General features: G+C 41.1%; 2 long non-coding RNA genes across 2 annotated transcripts; one reads left to right on the top strand and one right to left on the bottom strand.

The window, feature by feature from the left end:
• Nucleotides 1-641: 641 nt before the first annotated feature.
• LOC146782884 (uncharacterized) lies at nt 642-1033 on the bottom strand. Its single transcript, XR_014972022.1, has 3 exons — nt 1000-1033; nt 815-910; nt 642-722 (listed from the first exon to the last, which is right to left on the bottom strand). It is a non-coding gene; the product is annotated as an uncharacterized LOC146782884 (long non-coding RNA).
• A 3124-nt stretch (nt 1034-4157) lies between these two features.
• On the top strand, nt 4158-4549 carry LOC146782883 (uncharacterized). Its single transcript, XR_014972028.1, has 3 exons — nt 4158-4191; nt 4281-4376; nt 4469-4549. It is a non-coding gene; the product is annotated as an uncharacterized LOC146782883 (long non-coding RNA).
• Nucleotides 4550-19014: the final 14465 nt, after the last annotated feature.

The raw sequence follows: 19014 nt of genomic DNA, 5'->3' as shown, positions 1-19014 counted from the left end.
TACTTTAACAATAATCGTTTAAACCATCTCGTTTCATTTCATGGTTAGACAAGGCTAACTGTTTATTCTATGTCATCACTCATAATGACACATTCAAATGACATAATCAACAAATAAAGGAAAATCAATTCTGACATTTCGCAAATGTTGTATCAGTCAATTAAGCATCTAATGATTGTTAAACAAGCTAAAACGATGAAACACTTTAGTCAAAGTCAGATGGTCACTTGTATTAGGGCTCCATCTTACTAAATAATACTGCACTTTAACAATGATCGTTTAAGCCATAAATTCATCTCGTTTCATTTCGTGGTTGGACAAAACTAACTATTTATTCTGTATCTTCACTCATAATGACAAATTCAGATGACATATTTCTAGGGAGAGAATTTGATTCGTCCTTTCCTCAAAACTTAATAGATTGTGGGTTGTTGTGAATGCCTGAGGCCCTGTTTGGATCGAATCGCGACAAAGTTTTGTAATAAGGAGGAAGTTAGTCATGGTTGCACTTAAAGCTATGAAATTGAACACATAATAATGTGAAAGACTGTTATTGAATCACCGTGATAATCCAAAAAGGTTCAATATGTATTTTAAACAAGAGAAACATCATTTAACTAATGCAAGTAATTTTACCTCGTAGTGTTTTGAATTGATTATGGAATTCGTGGATATCTTCCTTTCTTTGTATCGAGATTTAAATTAAAACCTCTCGCTTAACGCTATGTAAAAAGAAATCATATCGTAAGTCTTAAATGCTTTAGAGCGACTGAAAATGTATCTAAGCCAAAAAGGTAAAAGTATATCGAGGTACCTTTTAAATTTGGCGGTTTTTGAGAGGCAAACTGTCGAAGTCTTAAGGGTACTGTGTAGTTACACCGGCAGAAAACGTCATTCGTGTATTTAAAAACTGCAAGAGGAAAATGAGAGCATTTAGTGTGTTGTGGTTACAGTTGTTAATAACCTCACACATAGTAAGTGAAAGAAATATCAACCAACCTCGTAGTGGTCTTACTGTTGGTTCAGACAGAGTTAAGCCCAATATGAATGGCGCTGTGATCGCTTGCTGCGTAAATCGAGCAATGGGAATTGTTGTCACCGTTACGGGGCGTTTTACTTAAATCCCACGAAAATTACTGCAAAAGGAAATTGGGTAGTATTAGGTTAAGTTGTACTACTTTAGGGGCATTGAAAGCAAAGGCCAGGCGAAAACTAACAACTAACCTGGCGTGAGCACAGCAGTCATCTACGTTGAATCGCGGCATCGAGCATTGGAACTGCCGAGATCGGTTGGTCTTAAATATACATATTGTGGCGGTATAGAGATAGGACTTGTAAGTAGGTCACATGGTATGTCGGTACAGAAATCCGTGTCGGCCATGTTGGAATGGGATATTTGCATCAACAACGCTAGAATATAGTATGTTTGTCAAATTCTTTTAGTGTATCGATGATATATTGATTATATTCTATTTTAAACTAATTGATCCCTATAGTCGAAGTATGTAGGATAAATTATTGAGATAAACTCTTAATAGTTCTTAGACGTACTTATATAACGGAACACACACTCCAACAGTGTACCTCCAGTTAAACCTATGTGACCAAAAGTTGGAGGTAGGACAGTCATTGTGTGCACAAGACGAGGTTGATTTAACCCTTAGTGACAAGGGTTGTGTATATATAAACACATATTTTATATACTATGTCACATCTTTATGATTACTGCGTCATCAAGAATTGAAATTAGGGTATTCATTATGCATACAGGACGGAGTTGGTTCGTCACATGGTGGCAAAGATTGTGTATACAGATACCTATTTGGTTCTCTATGTCCCACCTTTATGACTACTATGCCATCAATAGAATCAAAGATCGGATATTATACATTTTAGTTACAGGGTGATTGCAAGTATTTAAATTACATATATTGAAGGGCTGTTACAAGCAGAGTGTCCTTATTATCATCAGTGGTATTTAGGTTAGCAGCTGTAACATCAACAGTTTAATACACATAGATATAGATCTCAACATCGTATAAACCTGTATAGTGTTCAAAAATAGCTCACAGGTAGTTTGATCAAGTATAAAACAGTAATTATACATAAGACTAGAGCTATTTATAGATTATACGTTATAGACCAGTATCTATTACAGATAAAAGATTACATGTCGTTGGATTGTAGCTGAAGTCTAGAGACAAGCTAAAGTGTGCCATTCGGATGTTGAATTGAGACCACGGTTGATCAAATCTGTCATGCAGATCAATTTACCTTCCTTTAAGGTCAAAAGTCGGTCTACATTACTTTGTCTCTTTGAGGGTTTGATCACATCTAATACCCACCATTTCATATCTTTATCTGAATGACCCTGTCTCTGATAATGCTCCACGAGTGGTGCATTTTCTGTGTGACATCTTATCCGAGATTGATGTTGTAGAATCCTTTTTTTGATTGGTTGAACTGTTTTGCCAATATAATGTAATTTACACGGACATTGTATGCAATAAATTACATTACAAGTATTACAATTGGAGAATGATTTAAGGGTGAGTGTAATACCGTTGATGGTACATTTTTTGATTGTTTGCGAGGTGTTACATGCTAAGCACATATTACACTTAAAATGTCCAACAATGGGGACCAGCTGTCTCATGTTGTCTACTGTGTTGTTAGGACGGTCTTCATATGCTCTAACCAGACGGTCTCTAAGGTTGGTTCCCCTTTTGAAAGAGAATAGGGGTTTTGACTGGAATTCAGGGAGATTTTTTAATAAATTCCAGTGTCGATTAATAATCTTCTTTATAGCATTAGCATGAGTTCCGAAAGTCGAGACACACACCAGATGAGGTTGTTGTGGACGATCTTTCACAGTCAACAACATTTCTCTGTTGTTATACCATGCACGTTTCATGGATTTTTTTAAAAGTTTGGATGGGTAACCCCTGGCTTTTAATTTTTCTGTAAGTTTTTTAGCCTCAATGAAGTAGTCATTTTTAAAGGTACAGTTTCTGCGTAAACGCAAGAACTGCCCAAAAGGGAGGCCATCTTTAAGGGCTTGAGGGTGGTGACTTTGATATTCAAGCAGGGTATTTCTGGACGTTGGTTTTGTAAACAAGGTGGTATATAAATGGTGAGAAATATCATTCTTGATATTGTTGAGATCTATATCTATGTGTATTAAACTGTTGATGTTACAGCTGCTAACCTAAATACCACTGATGATAATAAGGACACTCTGCTTGTAACAGCCCTTCAATATATGTAATTTAAATACTTGCAATCACCCTGTAACTAAAATGTATAATATCCGATCTTTGATTCTATTGATGGCATAGTAGTCATAAAGGTGGGACATAGAGAACCAAATAGGTATCTGTATACACAATCTTTGCCACCATGTGACGAACCAACTCCGTCCTGTATGCATAATGAATACCCTAATTTCAATTCTTGATGACGCAGTAATCATAAAGATGTGACATAGTATATAAAATATGTGTTTATATATACACAACCCTTGTCACTAAGGGTTAAATCAACCTCGTCTTGTGCACACAATGACTGTCCTACCTCCAACTTTTGGTCACATAGGTTTAACTGGAGGTACACTGTTGGAGTGTGTGTTCCGTTATATAAGTACGTCTAAGAACTATTAAGAGTTTATCTCAATAATTTATCCTACATACTTCGACTATAGGGATCAATTAGTTTAAAATAGAATATAATCAATATATCATCGATACACTAAAAGAATTTGACAAACATACTATATTCTAGCGTTGTTGATGCAAATATCCCATTCCAACATGGCCGACACGGATTTCTGTACCGACATACCATGTGACCTACTTACAAGTCCTATCTCTATACCGCCACAATATGTATATTTAAGACCAACCGATCTCGGCAGTTCCAATGCTCGATGCCGCGATTCAACGTAGATGACTGCTGTGCTCACGCCAGGTTAGTTGTTAGTTTTCGCCTGGCCTTTGCTTTCAATGCCCCTAAAGTAGTACAACTTAACCTAATACTACCCAATTTCCTTTTGCAGTAATTTTCGTGGGATTTAAGTAAAACGCCCCGTAACGGTGACAACAATTCCCATTGCTCGATTTACGCAGCAAGCGATCACAGCGCCATTCATATTGGGCTTAACTCTGTCTGAACCAACAGTAAGACCACTACGAGGTTGGTTGATATTTCTTTCACTTACTATGTGTGAGGTTATTAACAACTGTAACCACAACACACTAAATGCTCTCATTTTCCTCTTGCAGTTTTTAAATACACGAATGACGTTTTCTGCCGGTGTAACTACACAGTACCCTTAAGACTTCGACAGTTTGCCTCTCAAAAACCGCCAAATTTAAAAGGTACCTCGATATACTTTTACCTTTTTGGCTTAGATACATTTTCAGTCGCTCTAAAGCATTTAAGACTTACGATATGATTTCTTTTTACATAGCGTTAAGCGAGAGGTTTTAATTTAAATCTCGATACAAAGAAAGGAAGATATCCACGAATTCCATAATCAATTCAAAACACTACGAGGTAAAATTACTTGCATTAGTTAAATGATGTTTCTCTTGTTTAAAATACATATTGAACCTTTTTGGATTATCACGGTGATTCAATAACAGTCTTTCACATTATTATGTGTTCAATTTCATAGCTTTAAGTGCAACCATGACTAACTTCCTCCTTATTACAAAACTTTGTCGCGATTCGATCCAAACAGGGCCTCAGGCATTCACAACAACCCACAATCTATTAAGTTTTGAGGAAAGGACGAATCAAATTCTCTCCCTAGAAATATGTCATCTGAATTTGTCATTATGAGTGAAGATACAGAATAAATAGTTAGTTTTGTCCAACCACGAAATGAAACGAGATGAATTTATGGCTTAAACGATCATTGTTAAAGTGCAGTATTATTTAGTAAGATGGAGCCCTAATACAAGTGACCATCTGACTTTGACTAAAGTGTTTCATCGTTTTAGCTTGTTTAACAATCATTAGATGCTTAATTGACTGATACAACATTTGCGAAATGTCAGAATTGATTTTCCTTTATTTGTTGATTATGTCATTTGAATGTGTCATTATGAGTGATGACATAGAATAAACAGTTAGCCTTGTCTAACCATGAAATGAAACGAGATGGTTTAAACGATTATTGTTAAAGTACAGTATAATTTAGTAAGATGGAGCCCTAATACAAGTGACCATTTGACTTTGACTAAAGTGTTTCATCATTTTAGCTTGTTCAACAATCATTGGATGTTTAATTGACTGATACAACATTTCTGAAATGTCAGAATTGACTTTCCTTTATTCAATGATTATTCAAATTGTTATTATTTTTTGTCTTAGGTGTGTGTTTTGTATAGTTTATATATTCATTATATACTTTTTAACTTATAGGGGTCAACTTTTAAACTTCTTGTCCTGAAGATGGTCTCACAAATTCACGTATGAAGACCGAAACGTCGACTGTCACACTTCTTTCTAGATAATTGATCATATATCTTTGAAAAAGTGTTTGATATATTGTACAGTGGAGTAATAACTGGATGTATAATCATGCCTCCCTTGTGATATACAACTGTCTTATTTTTATGTACCCTTACTACCATTCACTGATATAAATGAATTTTGTTCCTCACACACCTTTTGTCTATTTTTCATTTCTCTGTATTCTGACTGTATAAATATTCCGAAATTAATGTAAATTGAGATCCGTATACACATTTGACTATTGCATGGTGTATAACCTTCTGGAAACCAAAAGATAAGATTGATCTCAGTTATAGGTATATATTTATCCTATAAACAAGTTACACAACTAAGTCTTTAATAAACCCCTTGAAGGCACACCCTACCCATACATACTATCTGCCCAAGCCCTCAAGGGTATATTGGGTTATCCATTACATAGATTGTCTATTTGATTTAAGCATCTAGCTGAATGACCGACAGAACCCTCCATTTGAAATAATTTTCAGTGTGGCTGGCAAATTTCCTGGTTAATATTTCCAAAGTAAAGTTTCTGACATGCACAAATTATACCATATGCCGCATTTTTCATCTCGCAGTTTGAGAACGCTGTGTTTTTCCATTTGATGTTATCCAGTACAATCTCCGAATGTGCGATTGTTTGATCACAAGCAACGTATTTCCGACATTTGTGGTGCTCGTGCAGGGGGAGTTAACTTCAGTGTTGTCTCAGATTACTTTTTATTGATGTAGGAGGAGTACATGCTAGCGCAAGATGTTTACCAATACTTGAGTTTTTTTTTTAGTACAATTAGAGGCCACTCGAATGTACTATCCAGGTTTGACAACAGATGCCAGTTTTTTTGTATGCTTCTTTTGAAGTGATTAGTTTGAGGACAATATGTAGAGACACACATAAGCCGTTCTTGGCAGTTTCCTTCTCTCTTCTCTAGCAGACTCTCTCGAGGAGTGTACCAAGCTCGCGTTAATGAATTTTTTACACTCTTGCAAGGATACTCTTTTTCCTTAAATTTCAACGACAGAATCGTTACATGATGGAAATAATACTTTTTCTTGCAATTGTGTTGAATCCTTAAAAATTGCCCATAATACAAATTATCTTTGAATCTTAATGGATGGAAGCTTTCATAATGTAAGACATTATTGTTATCTGTTGGTTTTCGATACAAAGTTGTGGTCAGCTGCTATTCCAGTGCTTTGACTTCTACATCATAGAAGGTAATTGCTTTATTGTTCTTATTCATGCCGAATTTTATGTCAGGCGTTCTGTTATTCAACTGTGGTAAATATTTCGTTACCGGTACTATTTTTTATGCGGTAAAATCTATCAAGAATAACTCAGTAAATATAAGAGGCAGAATCCGTGGTATTAGAGGTTTTTAAAAGGCTTTATTCCTATAAAAAGGGAGACAATTCGAATTGTCGGCCTTCTATTCCATCACCACGAAAGTTCAGGAAGGAAGGAACATATATTATTGACAGTTAAGCGGTTTTATAGAAAATGCATTACAGTAAAACAGATGCAAGAGGCGTGACAGCTGATAACTCAGATAAACTGTACATACGTAACTAAACATGGGTGTAACTAAAATACGTCATTTAAACATGATGTTACAAGTGGGTGGATCCATAAAAGAATCCTGCAATGTCAGCAGAAATATGTGGCAGAGATGCGCGCGCAGCGGCATGACGTGTGATTGACGTGCAACTAGAGGGTGAAGGAGACTTGACATTTAGCTCTACATGTGGAGACAGAAGTCTGGGGTTATGTCAACCTAATCCCAAATCATATCTAATATCCTATGTTTAAAGAACTGTGTTATCCAAAAGGAAAGGTCTCTTAGGATAGAATCTTATTCTATACTGACTATACTGACTGTTAGTGCGTGTACAAGCGTCTAAGTGTCTACACTAGATGCGAGGGGGTAGGAATATTCCATGGTAACGGGGCTATGAATTACTTGCATGAGGACAGCGAAGCCTGGCCCTTTGCACGGGAGCTGGAAGAATGTTTACCTAAACTACTAGACAGGAATGCATCGGATGAGGAGCGAAGGAGATAATCTCGAAGGTGAAATACAGTTTTTGGCAGGCAATATGGTGGATCAGGCACCGTTAGCCGCGCAGGGAGTAGGACAAAGTTCATGGTCACGGATGCAGGCTCAGACTGGAGCTTTCAGAGGCAGAAGGCAGGAAAAGGCTTGATGACAGAATTTGGGCCTACTCGCCTGAATCTGTGAGATGTGGAAAGTGAACCACATAAAGTCGGTGGCCTTTCATACTTAGGAATGGAATATCTGACCCATTCATGGCGGATCTGAAAGAGGACATGTTGACGGTGGACGCACATATATTTGCGTCTTCAGAACTGGAGCAGGAGGGAACATACATGTACTTATAGCATGCACATGGAGCCGTTGGGGTCTACGATAGGGGACATAACTGATCAGAAAATTCATATTTCCTCATTCCCTCCTTGTCCCCTTCGGACCCTTAGGAGATATCGATCTTCATCAATCCATCGATCTGTTCATATAGCATCATTTGTTCTTCTTTCTTCTTCCGGGATCTCGAGCGAATACTTGGATGTGGGATACACGAGGTGGCACACAGACCACAAATCGCTGGCCCACATTGTAGACATAAGCAGCAACTGAATAGTATGAGAAAGCCAATACCTAGGAAGGATAGTATTCTCCATCCCCAGGCTGACAGCACGCCCCAGAACCAACCGGACCAAGTCCAGGAGCCTGGACTCTGGTGTATCTGGCTTACAATCTTATGAAGGCGGGTTATGGCTTTATATACTGACGGTGAATTTTCTGGTATGAAAATGCAACAACTTGATCCGATGACCCTACAAGCTCCGCCCCTATCGGCCAGGATGACGTCAAGGACAAGACGATTTTGGAGCACAACAATCCGCATAGCAGACTGCTCTTCTGTTAAATTGCCTAAGGCGGAAATAGTTTCATTCACTACTGCTTCAAGGGTTCTGGTTAATCTACGTATCAGCTTACTATTAGTGACTGTACCTATATAGGGAAAGAATCCTTTATTGAAATCTGTGTATTTTTCCCATGCTGTTTCAGTGTAATCGACAATTGGGAGATCTCTCTGCTGTCTATTGTGTACTAAATGGGTATTTCTGTGATAATCAGGAGGAGCTAGGAAAACAGGTGGCAGAAGGAATGCTATGTAACAGGTACCATCCCAATCTAAAGGTAGACATATATATGCGGTCTGGCCACATATGAAGTAGGAATGACGAGAAGCTCTAAATGTAGACTTGCCTTGATCACTGAATTTTATTACAGTGGTGCATTTACTATGGCCCATATGTATGGAACCATTCTTTCTTATACATAATTCCCCTTTTACTGGGAATACTGACATGGCGGGCAAGATTGGTGTAGCTTCAGATTCAACGTTCAGGATCATGAGGTTAAGTGTAAAATTACCTAATCCATATACTTCATTTTCTAGATCAATTCCTGTTCTTTTGGGAAGTCCCTCCTTGTTAGGGTAGCAGACTTTAAGTAAAGCTAGGTTCAGGTTTCCCCATACCCAGTTGTCTTGATAAACTGCGGAATTTGAATCTAGGGTATTAATCAAACTAAACCATGCTCCACAGGAGCCATTGTGTGTGAACGGATAGGGAAAGAGGGGCAAGACTCCCTTATAGTTCTGATAGGGAGGGAGTCGGCCACATATCCAACAATTTGTGGCATTGCTGGTTTGATGGGAATGATGTAACATACTAATAAAAGTGTTGTTGCGCAGCGCAAATCTATAGGACAACTCATGCGGAGGAAATTCGCTAAAAGAATGTTCTGCAGTTATATTATAAGCATGCTTAGGAATAGGGTAATACATGTGCAATAGGATGCTGACAATGATGATCAAAAGACTTAGAAAAAACAAAATTAATAATGTTACTGTACAATGACTACGAAATGATTTACAATACGCTTGCTTCTTGAGCAGCATTTGATTATTTCTTTCTCTATTCCGGTCCAGAGGATACATGTCAGAGACAAATTCAACCGATTCACCTTGGAGAGGACTTAAACAATCAAATTGTCTGACTTACTGGACCTCAATTTTAGTCTATATAGTTCTGAGTTCGATTGCTCAACCAAGGGGAGCTTTGAGTCTGTCTTTGAGGAAATACAGGGTTTAGTCTCTATATTGGATGGTAGTCCATAAAATTTCTTGATATGACTCGAGTGCAACCATCCTTTTCTTCCCTCGATTTTCACGGCTGTCCTTGTGGTAAGTAAAACTAACTTCGGTGACTTCCACCTAGGATCCAGTTGGGTCTTCCGGTCAAAGTTCCTGACCAGCACCAGATCCCCAGGAACCACGTCATGGGGCTTCACCTCAGTATTATCGGGAAAAGCTGCGGATACCTGTGAACGACAAGATTGTAGTGCAGACATCAAGGAAGCCAGGTAATCTGTCAGCATATTACAGTCAACGTCAGTGATTTTACGAGGTATAGGCGTCCCCCACATATTTGGTGGTCTACCGAAGATCACCTCATACGGGGATAGCCCTGTTCGAGAATGTGCTACCATTCTCATGTAAAAGAGCGCAACTGGTAAGGCTACTATCCAATCGACTCCTTTTTCTCTACATATTTTGGACAATCTAATTTTCAAAGTTTGATTATGGCGTTCTACGAGACCTGCTGCCTCGGGATGTCGGACACAGTGAAATTTCCATTGGTATCCTAATAGAAGGGAAACGTGTTTCATTAGTTCGGATGAGAACGGCTGGCCGTTATCTGAGTAGACAACACGTGGTAAACCGTACCGTGGGAAGAATTCTCGAACTAACTGTTTGGCAGTAGTCGGGGCAGTGTAATATGAAACCGGGTATGCTTCTGTCCAACGGGAAAGAGCACAGACAACTACGAGAACATATTTGAATCCTCGACATCGTTCCATCTGGATATAATCCATCTGGAGGACTTCAAAAGCATGATCGGGAGTTTGCAATCCACCCTGTTCTACGGGGATGCTTTTACCTGGATTAAACTGACAACATATCATACAGGTACGAACTTTTTGTTTAGCTGCGGCTCGTAAATGTTTGTTGAACCAAATGTGTTGAATGCTGTCTAGCATAGCTTTTTCTCCTAGGTGCGCTGGACTATGTATAGTGTTAATGATGACTTGGACCATTGAGTCGAGAAGAAACCATATAGATTTTTCCTTCGTCATCCATCCTTGATCTGTTTGGATCCCTCCTAATTCAGTCCATTTCTTTATTTCTTCTGGTGTAGCGTGTGTCTGTATGTCAATTACATCAAGGGCGGGATCCTTAACTGTCATGCAATGTGTTGGTGTCGGAACTATTGTCTTTGTCATGTCAGTTGTGAGAGTCTGATTCTGAGCAGTCTGTTTAGCTGTTCTGTCAGCTAGGTCATTACCCTGAGAAATGATATCGGTAACTTTTGTATGGGCTTTGCATTTCATAATCGATATTGTAGTAGGTAGATGAATCGCATCTAATAGGGCTTGAATGAGGGGTCCGTGTTGAATGTGGGCACCGTGAGAAGTTAAATAACCTCTCTCTCGCCACAGTACGCCGAAGTCATGGACGACTCCGAATGCATAACGTGAATCTGTGTATATGTTGACTTTTTTATTTGTGGCTTGAATACAGGCTTGTGTCAGAGCGGTGAGCTCTGCTGCTTGGGCTGACAAAGTGTTAATACAATTTGTTTCAATGACTTCAGTGTCTGTTGTGACTGCGTAAGCGGCCACTAACTCTCCTGTACTTGTTCTCATACATGACCCATCTACATACAATGTCAAGTCTGGATCTGTCAAAGGGATGTCTGTCAAGTCTTGTCTGGGTTTCGTCGTGATAGTAATGACTTCGACACAATCATGTGCCAATGGATCTGTTCCGCCCACTGGTAACAGTGTGGCAGGATTTAACGTATTACAACGTCTGATTTCTATATGTGGCTGAAACAGTGTTAATTTGTAACCGGTGAGTCTCGCTATAGTCAAGTGTTGTGTTTGTGTGCGGTTCAAGAGAACCTCTACTGCGTGTGGTACTTGTACTGTCAGTTGGTGTCCTAACACTATGGCATCGCTTTGTCTGATTGCTAAAGCTGTTGCTGCCACTGATTTCAGGCACGCTGGAAGTGCCTGAGCTACTGGATCTAATGTACTAGAGAAATAAGCACATGGTTTGTGTGATCCTGCTTGTTCCTGAGTGAGTACTGACAAAGCAGTACCTTCGCGTTCTGTAACGAAGAGTGTAAACTGTTTACTGTAACATGGTGTTGCTAGGACAGGTGCTTGGCATAAAGCTTTCTTTAAGCTTTCAAAGGCGTGTGTATGTTCTTGAGTCCAAGGGAGGACAGTCGCTGTGGCTGCCTCCTGTGTTGTCAACTGGATGAGTGGTTTTGCTAGAAATGCATATTGAGGGATCCACTGCCTACAGTATGAAGTGAGGCCTATAAAAGCCCGTACCTCCTTTTGTGTCTTGGGTGGTGGCATGTTAGCGATTAACTGGATGCGGTCGGATGTAAGCTGCCTTCCCTCCTTGGACAGCGAGTGCCCAAGGTAAACAACTCGCTGGACACAGAATTGCAGCTTAGAAGGGGACACCTTGTGCCCCTTGTCGGCCAGAAATTTTAAAACCGTCAGTGACGCTTTTTCACATTCAAGTTCGCTTCGAGCGGTGATCAGCAGATCATCGACATATTGAAGCAAGGCAGTGTTAACTGGCATGTGGATACTGTCAAGTTCTCGTTTCAGTGCTTGGCTATAAATGCTGGGGCTTTCTGTAAACCCTTGAGGTGCGCGTGTGAATTTAAAACTTCGTCCATTTAAACTAAATCCGAATAAATATTGACTTTCCGGATCAATTGGGACACTAAAGAAAGCATTCTTGAGATCAATTACAGTGAAGAACGTTGCTTCTGAGTCAATAGCTGTGAGTAATGAAGAGATATCTGGGACCACGGGGTATTGTGGCACAATACATTTATTTAATTCGCGCAGATCAATAACTAATCGATATACTGGTGGAGCTTTTGGATCCGTTCTTTTAAAAATCGGAATTATCGGAGAATTACATACATTGGAGTCTGTTTCGACAACCACTCCTTGTGCAATGAGCTCGTCAATGATTTGCAGTAAAGCCACTACAGCATCGGGTGGTAACTTGTATTGTCGCATTCGTGGTAGTACTATTCCTGTTTTCAGTGTAACTCGATATGGTGTAATGTTCATGCAACCAACATCAGTGGGGCCTTGTGCCCATAAATGTGTAGGTAAATTCTGCAGTCGGTGATCCATGTCTCTGGACACGTAGTGACCTTTAAAGTCACGTAAAAATAGTCGTACTCCTTCCGGAGAACAACATATTATGGCTCCTAGAGCTTTCAATGTTTTTATACCTAACAAGTTTTCTGGACATGATTTAGTAAGCAATAAATCTGTAGTACGTGTTAATGGACCAATCGTAAGTGGGAGAGGTTGTGTTACATCATTAATTATAGGTTTTCCTGAGAATCCAAGGGAAATATTCTGTGAGCCTGAGAGGGGTGCCCCTGGAACTTCACTACGTCTTATAGTTGTTCTGCTTGCCCCTGTATCAAGTAAAAACTTTCTGTCTTCCCCTAATAGTTCACTATGTACATAAGGTCCCTCTTGGTCTACAGGAACCTCAATAAGGGGTAAGCCAACTTCCCTCTCTAGGCTATCTCATGAGTATCGCTGATAATCGGGATAATCTGTTTGTGCATACTGATACATTTGTTGTGTTGTTGCTTGAGTTGCAGCAGTAGGCTGCGCTTGTGGTGGTGCTACGATCTGTTGTGGAGCTGCCTGTTGCGGAGCTAATTGTTGCGGAGCTAACCTAGGTTGTGCCTGCTGAGGCGTCTGTTGTTGATTCTGATCCTGTCTAGGTGGACGTGGTCTCTCATGTGTTCTACCTGTGGCTATATTATGTTTCAGGACTGGACAATCGTGTATATAATGACCTTGTTGTTTACAATAGTTGCATGTCCCTTTCGCAGGGCCTGCGGAATCACCCTTTTGATGACTATCAGCTGGGACTGACTGTGCAACAAGCATTTTCATTTTCGTATCTTTCATACGTCTTTGTTCGTGTTCTTGTTCTTCTCTAATTCTATTGTGATGATATTGTAACATCTGTAGCATCTGTGATGGGGTATTACCTTGCCAGGTACTTTCGAATTTCAATACTCTATTCTTGACTTGTAGCAGAGAATTTTCAACTAATTTTGTCACAAACAGATGTGGATATGACTCACTACTGGCTTTTATGCCACTATTTATACTAAAACATTTTTCAAATCGGGAATAGAAATCACTAGTGTCTTCATCTGGTTTTTGTTTACAGGCTGAGATTGCACCCCAGTCTTCCTTTTTCGTAGTTAATAAACGTGGCAATACCTGTATTAGTAATCCTGCTAGTGCTGTAGTCTTATCCCCAAGCCCTGCTCCTGCAGCTCGGGCCTTTTCTTCGTTTTCTAATGCTGTCCAATCTATCTTTTGGTCTCCTACCTCCCATTCTTTTTCTTTGAGTTTTTCATAAACACCTGCGGGTAATAGGACTTTTAATATTTTCATAATATCGGGGTAGGTATACTCTCCCATGAGTAACATGTCTTTTATCTCACGGTGGAAACCTGCTGGATCTTTGTCATGACTGGGTACTACTTTCTTCATTTCTAATCATTCCAGTTTAGTTATAGGCGTGTATACAAACACACGTGTGAAATTATCGTCGGCACCTCTGATCGGGTGCACTTCGCGTAACGGGTTCTGTCTATCTATGTGATACATTTTTCTTCCCATTATGGGAACTGGAACGTGTTCTGGGCATACGAAATTTAAATATTGGTTTCGGGATTCTAGTATTTCCTTAATCAAATCAGTACCTGACCCTCTCCATATGTTCGTGAGTAGTTCTGTCAATATGTCAGGTAAGGGTCCTGGATCGGAGTGTTGGCCTTTATATAATATAAGGAGGTGTTGAATCATGTATATACTAGCTAAACGCTGTTCATATGGGTCTAGATTCAGAAACGTGTGTGCAAGTACATCATCATTGTATTCGCCGGGACTGTCAGCCCACTGTACTGCTGACCTGGCTAATTCTTGTTCGTCCATGGAATCGAGCACGTGGTACCCCCTTCGATCTTGGAGTAATTTATCAGCGGCTTGGAATAAGTGTTCAGGGGATTTTGTATTTAGCATAGGGTTTGGACAATGTCTATTATATTTTGGACGTATTGGATGTATTGGGTCGTTAAAACCTCTGGTATTATTATGGGGTCTTCCTTTACCTACATAAGCTATCGTGTCTACCTGCTCTGATTCTTGCTCCTCCTCCTCTCTGTTTAGATCAGCGGCGTCTACCTCTAATCTTTCTTCGTGTATTCTTTCTACCTCTTTGCGGATCTTTCGGTACATAGCTACTATACATAACTGTTTATCATGTCTTCCTTCTGATATATTCCGACCCCAAGTGACAAGTGTTTGCATTTCTTCCGGATTTACCCCAGGCCGGTCTTGGTTTCTAATTACACAGTTTATGAGGAAACGTAACAGTTGTCCCTGTACCTCCGCTTTCTGGTACTCCATAGCTCTACTAATACTTTCAGGACCTCGCCCTGACTGGACAAAGTGATATATATTTTCTAAATGTGTATCCATTCCTGGTAACTTCGTTAAATATATTGCAGCTCGTCGGATACGTAATGATGACAGCAGCATTTCGTCCCGTTTACCGGGCACAGGATCATATCTACAATCTACTAGAAGCTCCTTAAGCATGTCGGGAGTGGCTAGTTTGGGCGTACGTTGGAGGGCTAAATCTCTAAGAGAAAATTTATTTCCTCTGGGTGGTGTAGAAAAAATGTCTGTCGTACCTCCTGTAGCACCGTCTGGGGTGCTGGACGTGAAAGGATTTGTTGAGGGTGAGACAGCAACCGTCGTTGTGGGAAAAGCTGTAGAAACAGATGTGCTTGTCGGAATGTGTGTCGAAGCGCGTTGTTGCGAAGGTACAGACGAATGTTCTTGGCGATGAGCATCATCGGCAAGCGGTCTATGTGGTGCGGTATTAGCATTCTCGGGAGCTGCGTCATCTAAATAGCGGGAGAGGAAAACATCTTCTGCGGTTCGGGGATGTCCCTTGGGATGTGCTTTTATCGGAAACAATGGAGTTGGCAAGTCTTTTGGTATTTCCGGAGTAGCCTTAGGTAACCCTTCGGCCAGAAGTGGATGCATACCATTCATAAGGGCGTTTCTTTGTCTATCTACTTGTTCTGATTTTACTCGGGTACCTTCCTCAAGTAATAGATTTTCTCGGACTTTATTTGAATTCTCCTTACCTTTCTCTTCCTGTCGGTGTGCTTTTTCTGTACGTCTATATGATTCTTTACGCCATAATTCAATGGCATCTTTCTGTGACTGTCTGGCTTTCTTTTTCCATAATTCTTCTTCTACTCTCATGATGCAATCTGCATCCCAGGTCCCCGCTGCGGGCCATCTCTGACTCTCTGGTAATTCTTTGGTGTAATCTACCCATAAATCAAGAAATAATACGGCATCTAGGCCATGCTTATGATACATAAAGTATCCTGGAGTATCCCTAGGTGGAATGGGAACAGCTTCTTCGAGTACACCTTTTCTAGTTTTGATCTGTCTTAGTTTCGAAAAGAGCGGCATTTTTAGATCTTGTTTCTAGAACACACTTTATACGAGAAAACACAATAATGAACAGTCATTCATACCACAATATATAGAACGTATTTAAAAAACATTTAACATTTAACAGTTTTACGAACAATGATAACTAATAGAAACTAGTTACTGACATTATACTGACACTGGATAATATTTATTTATATGCCCAACATACTATATATACTGCTAAACAGTACAGATACACTGCTAAAACAGTGCAGACCGGATTTGTGTACCCAAACCCGTCTTGACCGGCACAGACTATGTGCACGTTAAATGCCTCCCCGGTAATGGTACTCACCGGGTAGCTCGGAACGGAAGGCCTCGGAACTGAACTTGAAACTGGACCGGACTGGATTCGACTCGACTGGACTCGGAACTTCGGAACCTGGCGGGTCTCTGTATACCTCGGATCTTGCTCTCTCAGCTAGGCTCTGGTCGGGATACTTCGCACTTCTCACCGCCTCGTCTGGGTGTTGATCGCAGCCTCAGTCGTCCCCGCTTGGCCGGAAGGAGACACAGGAAATCCTGCAGATACGCGTTTTTGTTGTCCGTTCAGCTGTGGCAGGAGACCGGGCCTGCAACGCACCGCCGGCGCGTGAGATGAGAAAGTGTCCCTGTTCGGGCGCCAATTTATGTGGTAAATATTTCGTTACCGGTACTATTTTTTATGCGGTAAAATCTATCAAGAATAACTCAGTAAATATAAGAGGCAGAATCCGTGGTATTAGAGGTTTTTAAAAGGCTTTATTCCTATAAAAAGGGAGACAATTCGAATTGTCGGCCTTCTATTCCATCACCACGAAAGTTCAGGAAGGAAGGAACATATATTATTGACAGTTAAGCGGTTTTATAGAAAATGCATTACAGTAAAACAGATGCAAGAGGCGTGACAGCTGATAACTCAGATAAACTGTACATACGTAACTAAACATGGGTGTAACTAAAATACGTCATTTAAACATGATGTTACAAGTGGGTGGATCCATAAAAGAATCCTGCAATGTCAGCAGAAATATGTGGCAGAGATGCGCGCGCAGCGGCATGACGTGTGATTGACGTGCAACTAGAGGGTGAAGGAGACTTGACATTTAGCTCTACATGTGGAGACAGAAGTCTGGGGTTATGTCAACCTAATCCCAAATCATATCTAATATCCTATGTTTAAAGAACTGTGTTATCCAAAAGGAAAGGTCTCTTAGGATAGAATCTTATTCTATACTGACTATACTGACTGTTAGTGCGTGTACAAGCGTCTAAGTGTCTACACTAGATGCGAGGGGGTAGGAATATTCCATGGTAACGGGGCTATGAATTACTTGCATGAGGACAGCGAAGCCTGGCCCTTTGCACGGGAGCTGGAAGAATGTTTACCTAAACTACTAGACAGGAATGCATCGGATGAGGAGCGAAGGAGATAATCTCGAAGGTGAAATACAGTTTTTGGCAGGCAATATGGTGGATCAGGCACCGTTAGCCGCGCAGGGAGTAGGACAAAGTTCATGGTCACGGATGCAGGCTCAGACTGGAGCTTTCAGAGGCAGAAGGCAGGAAAAGGCTTGATGACAGAATTCGGGCCTACTCGCCTGAATCTGTGAGATGTGGAAAGTGAACCACATAAAGTCGGTGGCCTTTCATACTTAGGAATGGAATATCTGACCCATTCATGGCGGATCTGAAAGAGGACATGTTGACGGTGGACGCACATATATTTGCGTCTTCAGAACTGGAGCAGGAGGGAACATACATGTACTTATAGCATGCACATGGAGCCGTTGGGGTCTACGATAGGGGACATAACTGATCAGAAAATTCATATTTCCTCACAACCATTGGTTGAACTGGACTAAATCTTTTTTTCACCTGTCCAAATAAAAAAGACGTTGTTATAGGGAGGAGCCTAGTGCCCAACCATGATGGACGTGTAGGCACAGGGCTCCCGGGGTCCACGCAGCCTCCCACGATTATCCTGGATTTCATCCTGATATTTTGAAGGAATACTACGGGCGAACCTACGCTGAGGATACTCCTGTTCTCAGAACTCAAATCGGACATTGGGAACTTTACTTCTTCGGTCTTTGGACAAGAGGCCTGCTCCGCGGCGCTGCCCCGGACTCGGGTTGGCATCTTCCCCGTGTCCCAATTGAACAACAACGGATCCGGAGCTTCGGGCTGACCCGTGCCCCCCGGGTTTCACTTTCGCCTCTCCTCAGTGCCGTGGAGGGCGAGCGCTTGCGGAGGCTCCACATCTGAGCAGCTCGGAGGCCGGCGGGTGATATCGGTAGTGGGAGCTGTCTACCGCTGATTGCGGTGTGCTCCCCCCAGGGAACCACTACAACACACGGGCACCCAAGAGTTGGTTTCCCCGGCCGTGTAATGGCGGCCCGACTGGATGGGGACAAGCTAAGGCCCAAGGTTACCCGGAGAGGTGGCTATGTGCAGACGAATAATATGGATCGGTATGCCCATCAGAAGGGGTCTCCTGGTCCGAGTGGGCTCGCAGAGGTGGCTCGGGAGGGACCGTCATCCTCGGCGGAACTGACACTCAACGATGTCATGGGTGCCATCGACGCCATGAAGGAGTCGGTTGGCCAGCGGTTTGACTCTCTGGCCCACAAGCTGGACACTGTGTCAATTGATGTTAACCTACTCAGAGCGGACCTTTCGAAAACCAGCGACAGGGTCAATTCACTTGCTCTCACGACTTCGGGCCTTACGAAGGATGTTACTGACCTGCAGACGGAGCTTC

Source organism: Triturus cristatus, chromosome 12 (assembly GCF_964204655.1).
Source record: "Triturus cristatus chromosome 12, aTriCri1.1, whole genome shotgun sequence".
Classification (NCBI taxonomy): domain Eukaryota; kingdom Metazoa; phylum Chordata; class Amphibia; order Caudata; family Salamandridae; genus Triturus; species Triturus cristatus.
This window is presented reverse-complemented; position numbering and strand designations above follow the sequence as displayed.